The sequence below is a fragment of the Heptranchias perlo genome, unplaced genomic scaffold (assembly GCF_035084215.1).
Source record: "Heptranchias perlo isolate sHepPer1 unplaced genomic scaffold, sHepPer1.hap1 HAP1_SCAFFOLD_52, whole genome shotgun sequence".
Taxonomy (NCBI): Eukaryota; Metazoa; Chordata; class Chondrichthyes; order Hexanchiformes; family Hexanchidae; genus Heptranchias; species Heptranchias perlo.
Genome location: NW_027139537.1, coordinates 4,158,973 through 4,169,030, shown reverse-complemented (window position 1 = coordinate 4,169,030; position 10,058 = coordinate 4,158,973). Strand labels below are relative to the sequence as shown.

The 10,058-nt window shown below is 53.2% G+C and overlaps 1 long non-coding RNA gene across 1 annotated transcript; it reads right to left on the bottom strand.

Annotated features, from left to right (window-relative positions):
- Positions 1-6,609: 6,609 nt before the first annotated feature.
- LOC137314554 (uncharacterized) lies at positions 6,610-9,369 on the bottom strand. The gene is made up of 5 exons (XR_010961222.1): positions 9,271-9,369; positions 7,626-7,712; positions 7,299-7,469; positions 6,924-7,094; positions 6,610-6,658 (listed from the first exon to the last, which is right to left on the bottom strand). It is a non-coding gene; the product is annotated as an uncharacterized lncRNA (long non-coding RNA).
- Positions 9,370-10,058: the final 689 nt, after the last annotated feature.

The following is a 10,058-nucleotide window of genomic DNA, read 5'->3' as shown; positions in this document are numbered from 1 at the left end:
GCCCAGTCTGAGCCCCATTCTGGGCCCTTCCTGTCTGCACATTGACCCAGTGTCCCACTGCAGCCCAGACTGAGCCCAAACCTGGGCCCGTCCTGTATGTACATTGACCCAGTGTCGCACTGCAAACCGGACTGTGCCCCACCCTGGGCCCTTCCTGTCTGTTCATTGACCCAGTGTCCCACTGCAGCCCAGACTGAGCACCACGCTGGGCCCTTCCTCTATGTACATTGACCCAGTGTCCCACTGCTGCACAGACTGAGCCCCAACCTGCGACCTTGCTGTCTGTACATTGACACATTGACCCACTGCAGCCCAGACTGAACCCCACCATGGGTCCTTCTTGTCTGTACATTGACCCAGTGTCCCACTGCAGCCCAGACTGATTCCCACCCTGGGCCCTTCCTGTCTGTACATTGACCCAATGTCCCACTGCATCCCAGAGTGAGCCCCACCCTTGCACCTTCCTGTCTGTACATTGAACCAGTGTCCCACTGCAGCCCAGACTGAGCCCCACCCTGGGAGCTTCCTGTCTGTACATTGAGGCAGTGTCCCACTGCAGCCCAGACTGAGTCCCACCCTGGGCCCTTCCTGTCTGTACATTGACCCAGTGTCCAACTGCGGCCCAGACTGAGCCCCACCCTGGGCCCTTCCTCTCTGTACATTGACCCAGTGTCCCACTGCAGCCCCACTCTGGGCCCTTCCTGTCTGAACATTGACCCAGTTTCCCACTGCAGCCGAGACTCAGCTCCACCATGGGCCCTTCCTTTCTGTACATTGACCCAGTGTCGCACTGCAGCCCACACTGAGATCCACCCTGGGCCCTTCCTGTCTCTACATTGACCCAGTGTCCCACAGCAACCCAGAATGAGCTCCACCCTCGGCCCTCACTGTCTGTACATTGACCCAGTGTCCCACTGCAGCCTAGACTGAGCTCCAACCTGGGCCCTTCCTCTCCTTTCATAGACCCAGTGTCCCACCGCAGCCCAGACTGAGCACCTCGTTGGGCCCTTCCTCTCTGTACATTGACCCAGTGTCCCATTGCAGCCCAGACTGAGCCCCACCCTGCGCCCTTGCTGTCTGTACATTGTCCCAGTGACCACTGCAGCCCAGACTGAGCCCCACCCTGGGCCCTTCCTCTCTGCCCATTGACCCAGTGTCCCACTGCAGCCTAGACTGAGCCCACCTGGGACCGTCCTGTCTTCACAATGTCAATGTGTCCCACTGCAGCACAGACTGAGCCCCACCCTGGGCCCTTCCAGTCTGTACATTGACCCAATGTCCCACTGCAGCCCAGACTGAGCCCCACCCTTGCACCTTCCTGTCTGTACATTGACCCAGTGTCCCACTGCAGACCAGACTGAGCCCCACTCTGGGCTCTTCCTGTCTGTACATTAACGCAGTGTCGCACTGCAACCCAGACTGTGCCCCAACCTGGGCCCTTATTGTCTGTTCATTGACCCAGTGTCCAACTGCAGCCCAGACTGAGCACCACGCTGGGCCCTTCCTCTCTGTACAATGTCCCATTGTCCCACTGCAGCCCAGAATGAGCCCCACCCTGCGACCTTGCTGTCTGAACATTGACCCAGTGACTCACTGCAGCCCAGGCTGAACCCCACCATGGGCCCTTCCTATCTGAACATTTACCCAGTGTCCCACTGCAGCCCAGACCGAGCCCCACCCTGGGCCCTTCCTCTCTGCCCATTGACCCAGTGTCCCACTGCAGCCTCGACTGAGCCCACACTGGGCCCTTCCTGTCTTTACAATGTCCCTGTGTCCCACTGCAGCCCAGACGGAGCCCCACCCTGGGCCTTTCCTGTCTTTACAATGTCCCTGTGTCCCACTGCAGCCCAGAATGAGCCCCACCCTGGGCCCTTCCTGTCTGTACATTGACCCAGTGTCCCAATGCAGCCCAGATTGAGCCACAAACTGGGCCCTTACTGTCTGTATATACAGACAGGAAGGACCCAGGGTGGTGCTCAGTATGGGCTGCAGTGGGACACTGGGTCAATGTACAGACAGGAAGGGCACATGGTGGGGCACAGTCTGGGCTGCAGTGGGACACTGGGACAATGCACAGACAGGAAGGGCCCAGGGTGGAGTTCATGTCTGGGCTGCAATGGAACACTGGGTCAATGTACAGACAGGAAGGGACCAGGGTGGGGCTCAGTCTAGGCTGCAGTGGGACACTGGGTCAATGTGCAGACAGGAAGGGCCCAGGGTGGGGCTCAGTCTGGACTGCAGTGGGACATTGGGTCAATGTACAGACAGGAAGGGCCCAGGGTGGGGCTCGGTCTGGGCTGCAGTGGGTCACTGGGTCAATGTACAGACACCCAGACTGAGCCCCACCCTGTGCCCTTCCTGTCTCTGCATTGACCCAGTGTACCACTGCATCCCAGACTGAGACCCACTCTGGGCCCTTCCTGTCTGTACATTGACCCAGTTTCCCACTGCAGCCCAGACTGTGCCCCACCCTCTGCCCTTCCTGTCTGTATATTGACCCAGTGCCCACTGCAGCCCAGACTGAGCCCCACCCTGTGCCCGTCCTGTCTGTATATTGACCCAGTGCCCACTGCAGCCCAGACTGAGCACCACGCTGGGCCCTTCCTGTCTGTACATTGACCCAGTGTCCCACTGCAGCCAAGACTGAGCCCCACTCTGGGCCCTTCTAATCTGTGCATTGGCGCAGTGTCCCAATTCAGCCCAGATTGAGCCCCTCACTGGTCCCTTCCTATCTATACATTGATCCAGTGCCCCACTGCAGCCCAGACTGAGACCCAACCTGGGCACTTCCTGTCTGTTCATTGACCCAGTGTACCACTGCAGCGCAGACTGAGCCCCACTCTGGGCCCGTCCTTTTCTGTACATTGACCCAGTGTTCCACTGCAGCCCAGACTGAGCTCCATCCTGGGCCCTTCCTGTCTGTACATTGACCCAGTTTCACACTGCAGCCCAGAAATAGCTCCACCCTGGGCCCTTCCTGTCTGTACATTGAGCCAGTGTCCCACTGCAGCCCAGATTGAGCCCCACCATAGGCCCTTCCTGTCTGTACATTGACCCAGTGTCGCACTGTAGCCCCACTCTGGGCCCTTCCTGTCTGAACATTGACCCAGTTTCCCACTGCAGCCGAGACTGAGCTCCACCCTGGGCCTTTCCTTTCTGTACATTGACCCAGTGTCCCACTGCAGCTCAGACTGAGCCCCACCCTGGGCCTTTGCTGTCTGTATATTGACTCAGTGACGCACTGGAGCCCAAAGTGAGCCCCACCCTGGGCCCTAACTGCCTGTACATTGACCCAGTGTCCCACTGTATCCCAGACTGATCTCCACCCTGGGCCCTTCCTGTCTCGACATTGACCCAGTGTCCCACTGCAGCCCAGCATGAGCTCCACCCTCGGCCCTCCCTGTCTGTACATTGACCCAGTGTCCCACTGCAGCCTAGACTGAGCTCCAACCTGGGCCGTTCCTCTCTTTTCATAGACCCAGTGTCCCACTGCAGCCCAGACTGAGTCCCACACTGGGCCCTTCCTGTCTGTACATTGATCCAGTGTCCCACTGCAGCCCAGACCGAGCCCCACCCTGGGCCCTTCCTCTCTGCCCATTGACACAGTGTCCCACAGCAGCCTAGCCTGAGCCCACCCTGGGCCCTTCCTGTCTTTACAATGTCCCTGTGTCCCACTGCAGCACAGACTGAGCCCCACCCTGGGCCCTGCCTGTCTGTGCATTGACCCAGTGTCCCATTGCAGCCCAGAGTGACCCCACCCTGGGCTCTTCCTGTTTGTACATTGACCCAGTGCCCCACTGCAGCCCAGACTGTGCCCCACCCTGGGCCCTTCCTGTCTGTACATTGACCCAGTTTCACACTGCAGCCCAGAAATAGCTCCACCCTGGGCCCTTCCTGTCAGTACATTGACCCAGTGTCCCACTGCAGCCAAGATTGAGCCCCACCATAGGCCCTTCCTGTCTGTACATTGACCCAGTGTCGCACTGCAGCCCCACCCTGGGCCCTTCATGTCTGAACATTGACCCAGTTTCCCACTGCAGCCGAGACTGAGCTCCACCCTGGGCCTTTGCTGTCTGTATATTGACCCAGTGACGCACTGGAGCCCAAAGTGAGCCCCACCCTGGGCCCTTCCTGCCTGTACATTGACCCAGTGTCCCACTGTATCCCAGACTGATCTCCACCCTGGGCCCTTCCTGTCTCGACATTGACCCAGTGTCCCACTGCAGCCCAGCATGAGCTCCACCCTCGGCCCTCCCTGTCTGTACATTGACCCAGTGTCCCACTGCAGCCTAGACTGAGCTCCAACCTGGGCCGTTCCTCTCTTTTCATAGACCCAGTGTCCCACTGCAGCCCAGACTGAGTCCCACCCTGGGCCCTTCCTGTCTGTACATTGATCCAGTGTCCCACTGCAGCCCAGACCGAGCCCCACCCTGGGCCCTTCCTCTCTGCCCATTGACACAGTGTCCCACAGCAGCCTAGCCTGAGCCCACCCTGGGCCCTTCCTGTCTTTACAATGTCCCTGTGTCCCACTGCAGCACAGACTGAGCCCCACCCTGGGCCCTGCCTGTCTGTGCATTGACCCAGTGTCCCATTGCAGCCCAGAGTGACCCCCACCCTGGGCTCTTCCTGTCTGTACATTGACCCAGTGCCCCACTGCAGCCCAGACTGTGCCCCACCCTGGGCCCTTCCTGTCTGTACATTGACCCAGTTTCACACTGCAGCCCAGAAATAGCTCCACCCTGGGCCCTTCCTGTCTGTACATTGACCCAGTGTCCCACTGCAGCCAAGATTGAGCCCCACCATAGGCCCTTCCTGTCTGTACATTGACCCAGTGTCGCACTGCAGCCCCACCCTGGGCCCTTCATGTCTGAACATTGACCCAGTTTCCCACTGCAGCCGAGACTGAGCTCCACCCTGGGCCTTTCCTTTCTGTACATTGACCCAGTGTCCCACTGCAGCCCAGACTGAGCCCCACCCTGGGCCTTTGCTGTCTGTATATTGACCCAGTGACGCACTGGAGCCCAAAGTGAGCCCCACCCTGGGCCCTTCCTGCCTGTACATTGACCCAGTGTCCCACTGTATCCCAGACTGATCTCCACCCTGGGCCCTTCCTGTCTCGACATTGACCCAGTGTCCCACTGCAGCCCAGCATGAGCTCCACCCTCGGCCCTCCCTGTCTGTACATTGACCCAGTGTCCCACTGCAGCCTAGATTGAGCTCCAACCTGGGCCGTTCCTCTCTTTTCATAGACCCAGTGTCCCACTGCAGCCCAGACTGAGTCCCACCCTGGGCCCTTCCTGTCTGTACATTGATCCAGTGTCCCACTGCAGCCCAGACCGAGCCCCACCCTGGGCCCTTCCTCTCTGCCCATTGACCCAGTGTCCCACTTCAGCCTAGCCTGAGCCCACCTTGGGCCCTTCCTGTCTTTACAATGTCCCTGTGTCCCACTGCAGCACAGACTGACCCCCACCCTGGGCCCTGCCTGTCTGTGCATTGAACCAGTGTCCCATTTCAGCCCTGAGTGAGCCCCACCCTTGGTTCTTCCTATCTGTACATTGACCCAGTGCCCCACTGCAGCCCAGACTGTGCTCCACCCTGGGCCCTTCCTGCCTGTACATTGACCCAGTGTCCCACTGCAACCCAGACTGAGCACCAGCCTGGGCCCTTCCTGTCTGTACATTGACCCAGTGTCCCACTGCAGCCCAGACTGAGCCCCGCCCTGGGCCCTTCCTGTCTGTACATTGACCCAGTGTCCCACTGCAGCCCAGACTGAGCCCCACCCTGGGCCCTTCCTGTCTGTGCATTGACCCAGTGTCCCACTGCAGCCCAGACTGAGCCCCACCCTGGGCCCTTCCTGTCTGTACATTGACCCAGTGTCCCACTGCAGCCCAGACTGAGCCCCACACTGGGCCCTTCCTGTCTGTACATTGACCCAGTGCCCCATTGGTGACCATCCAGCCCCGGATATCCGGCAGAATCAGCGCTGTGGGACCGGGTGACTGAGTCTCGTGACCCTGTCGCTGGGCCTCTGACGTCACAATGGGAGACGACGCTCGCTCAGCTCGAGCTGGAAACCGTTAAAGGGCCGTTTTGAATTTAAACCTGGAGCGCGGCCGGTTAAAGGGGAGGGACAGAGAATCGGCCAAAAATGTTCATATAATGAGACCAGGAATGGTTATAAATTGAAATGTTCATGTAATGAGACCAGGAATGGTTATCAATTGAAATGTTCACATTTTCACACTAAGTCCGGGTCTGGATTCCCGCAGTGACTCCAGATGTCTCTTTCCGTTTGCACTGAACTGATTCTCCCACAGCCTGAAACAGATTAAAGATTAAACAGGAAATAAACAGATTGAACAACAGTGTAAATAACAGGGAGACTGGGGTTAATATTTCAATTATAATTACAGACAAATATTACCCATAAAAGGGACTGAATCGCATTGATATTTTATTTATTACATTAAACATTAACAAAAACACTCACCAGATCCGCTCCAGACTCCTGCGGGTCAGTATGAGGGAGCAGAGAGCGGGGACAGATCGGTCTGTGAAGGAGTTTGATCCCAGGTTCAGACCCGTCAGTGACCGGTTTGTCCTGAGAGCGGAGACGAGATCCTCGGTACAAGAATCTGTGAGACCGACACCATCCAGACTGGGGATCAGAGAGAGAGAAATAACAGGAATCAGGGTAAATCCCCAGTGTTTATTAATAACACTATTAATGATAATAATGTACAGTATTTATAATAACACTATTACTGATATTAATTAAAATTGGGGATTATTATTAGTAACAGTATTACTGATACTAATAATGTACAGTCTTCATTACTAACACTATTATTGATACTAATAATAATGTACAGTGTCAGACATCCAGTTATTTTTAACACAATCTCACACAGTCTGATGCTTACCGCAGTTCCTGTATTTTACAGTTCGGTTTCCTCAGAGCCGCAGAAAGTAGTTTCACTCCTGAATCTCCCAGTTTATTATAACTCAGGTCCAGAAAGGTCAGTGACCGGTTTGTACTGAGCGCGGAGGAGAGATCCTCTGCACAAGAAGCTGAGATATCGTTATCCCATAACCTGGAGATCAGAGAGAGGAGAGAGAGACAGAGACGAGCAGGGATAACAGGAATCTGAGTAAATTTCCAATATTTATTTGTGTTATTACTTATACTGACATTAATGTACAGTGTTTATTAATTGCACCATTATTGATACTAATAATAATGTACCGTGTTCGGCATCCAGTTATTATAACACAATCTCACACAGTCTGATTCTTACTCCAGTTCCTTTATTTTACAGTTCGGGTTCCTCAGAGCCGCAGAGAGTAATTTCACTCCTGAATCTCCCAGTTTATTATTGCTCAGGTTCAGAACCGTCAGTGACCGGTTTGTTCTGAGAGCGGAGGAGAGATCCTCGGTACAAGAAGCTGTGAGATCGTTCGACCATAACCTGGAGATCAGAGGGTCAGAGACAGAGAGCAGAGATAACAGGAATCAGAGTAAATTCCCAGTATTTATTTGTATTATTATTACTTATACTGACATTAACGGACAGTGTCAGACATCCAGTTATGATAAACACAATCTCACACAGTCTGATACTTACCGCAGTTCCTGTATTTTACAGTCCGGTTTCCTCAGAGCCGCAGACAGTAGTTTCACTCCTGAATCTCCCAGATGATTATTACTCAGTCTAAACACAAACAGACAGAGAGTGAGAAACAAACTGAATCCAATCCCCGATCTGACACAATTTTTCTCTGACATTACTGGAAATACTGAAAAATCTTCAGGAAATTAATAACCAGATTTCCCTGTCACTGACAATGAATCTCAGTCTGTCCAACGCCCCATATATTCAGGGACTCTCAGTAAATGTATTTATTGAACAAAGTGCTGTCTGTGTGAAGCCTTTAAATGTCCCTCAGTCTGGTCTCATTCCCTGATGATCAGAATAACTCTCCTGGAGATCAGTGACCGGTCCCGTCATGTTTGGGGAAACTTGTCTCATTTCTGCTGCTTCTTAAAGCCCAGATTTTCTGGGAATGGGGCGATTTTCCCCGAATTAAATAATAAAGCGGTGATTACCTGTACTTTATGCAATATTATATTAATCTGTATAATACCTCGGGGTGAGTTATATTGTGAAACGGCGCTAACCGCTGCTGTAAAATCCGTCCCCCAGGATTTTAAGTAATAAGTAGAGTTTATTCTGTCGTGTTTACAAGTTTTCCATGTCCCTGTACTCCTGGTTTTTCGGGGAGGGAAGTCTCTAACTTTATTCCCATTAAACTGACTCTACATTTATTTCAGGTCTAACGGGCCCGACAGTTTTTGGGGAATTTTCTGACGTTCCCTCCCTGAGCGGGACCTCACACACAGGGGGACAGATGTTGGGAAATTCCCGGGTTCACTACCACTGGTTAACCAAGGAGCCTCCCGCTGTGTGTGGGGCCCCACCGCTGGCCGGTGTGTGTCAGTCCTCCTGGGCTAATATACCACTACCTGATAGATTGGAACATTTTTACCGGCAGATTTTAGTTCCCAAATCCCACTGAATTGTCGGCCTGGATTAATGAGCGAGGGGCCCGAATCCACGACCTTCTGACTCAGAGGCACGAGAGCTGCCACCTGGGTGAAGAGATGGTGGATGGATTGGAGTGTGTGAAGGGCTGTGTCATTGATGAGTTAAGACAACGAACCAATACCCCTCGCGGAAAGCTCAGCTCGTCCACTGGCGGTTGACTGCCCGAAAGCTGTGTTTTGCTCTTTGTTACTGAATGTTTGGTGTTTGTGCTTCCCTCTCCGACACACGTTGACAGTCCGGTGACAGTCACTGGTTCCCACACCTCGGTAAGATGGTGGGATGTTCCGACACACGGACTGCTGCAGTTAGTGTCGGTCTGCGTGTAAGTAACAGTGAGAAGGAGTCTCTTCAATGGACGTATCTCAGGCAGTGAGAAAAACAATAAATATCATATATTGCAATTAAATTATCAGACTCTTCAAGTGATCTGTATTTACTGATCCGATAAAGACTGTAAAATCCAGACTTGTTCACAACGATCCATTTTAGATTATCCAGTACTTAGGGAATTACTAACCGATCCTCTTATCATTTGTCATATTTGTGTTGAATCTGCTTCTTTCTGGTTTAACTGAACTGTTTGTTTCCCTTCATTACGGAGCAACACCACGATCCGTGACTGTTCGACAATTGGCCGAACAGTTAGAGACAAATAAACAGTTACCTCAACACCCGGCATTTGTGCAGTGCGGGTCGCAGCCGCTGGAGTCCTTCACACTGAATGGAGCAGTGCTCCAGATTGAGGTGTTTTATTGTATCACAGAGTCCAATGACATGAGACAGGACGACACAGTCAATCGGAGTCAGTCCCAATCTACTAAATGTAAGTGTTTCCACAGATCCCACTGTGACCCGAACCAGCGTTTTATTCTGAGACTCAAACAGGTAGTGGAATGTATTCAGGAGGTCCCTTTTACCAGTTTCACTCTCTGTGTTTGCAAACTGTCCTTCAACTTTCTCCTTCACCCAGTCAATCACTCGGCAGATTGTTTGATGAAGAAATGGACCCAGAAACTCCTCCAGCGGCCGAGCTGACTGTGATGAGGAGAGACCAACAACAAAGCGGAGAAATATCTCAAATCTTCCATCTTTCTTGCTGTGGGCTTCAATGAGGAATTTCCGGATGTCCCATGGATCTGGAGTCAGGAATTGTGCGAGTGCGGCTACAAACTCTTGGATGGTGAGGTGCGGGAATGTGTAAACCACACTCTGGGCAGAATCATCTCTCTCCAAAAGTTCCATCATGAACCCAGACAGGAACTGAGAAGGTTGCAGATTGTACTTGATCAAATCTCCATTTCTAAACACAATCTTCTTCTCGGAGACTCCAGTGAAGGCCATCTCACCGATCTTCAGTAATACATCACGGGGGGATTCAATCTCTCGGCCATGGTTTTTCAGAATGTTGTAAATATAGTAGGAATATAGTTGGGTGATGGTCTTGGGAACTCG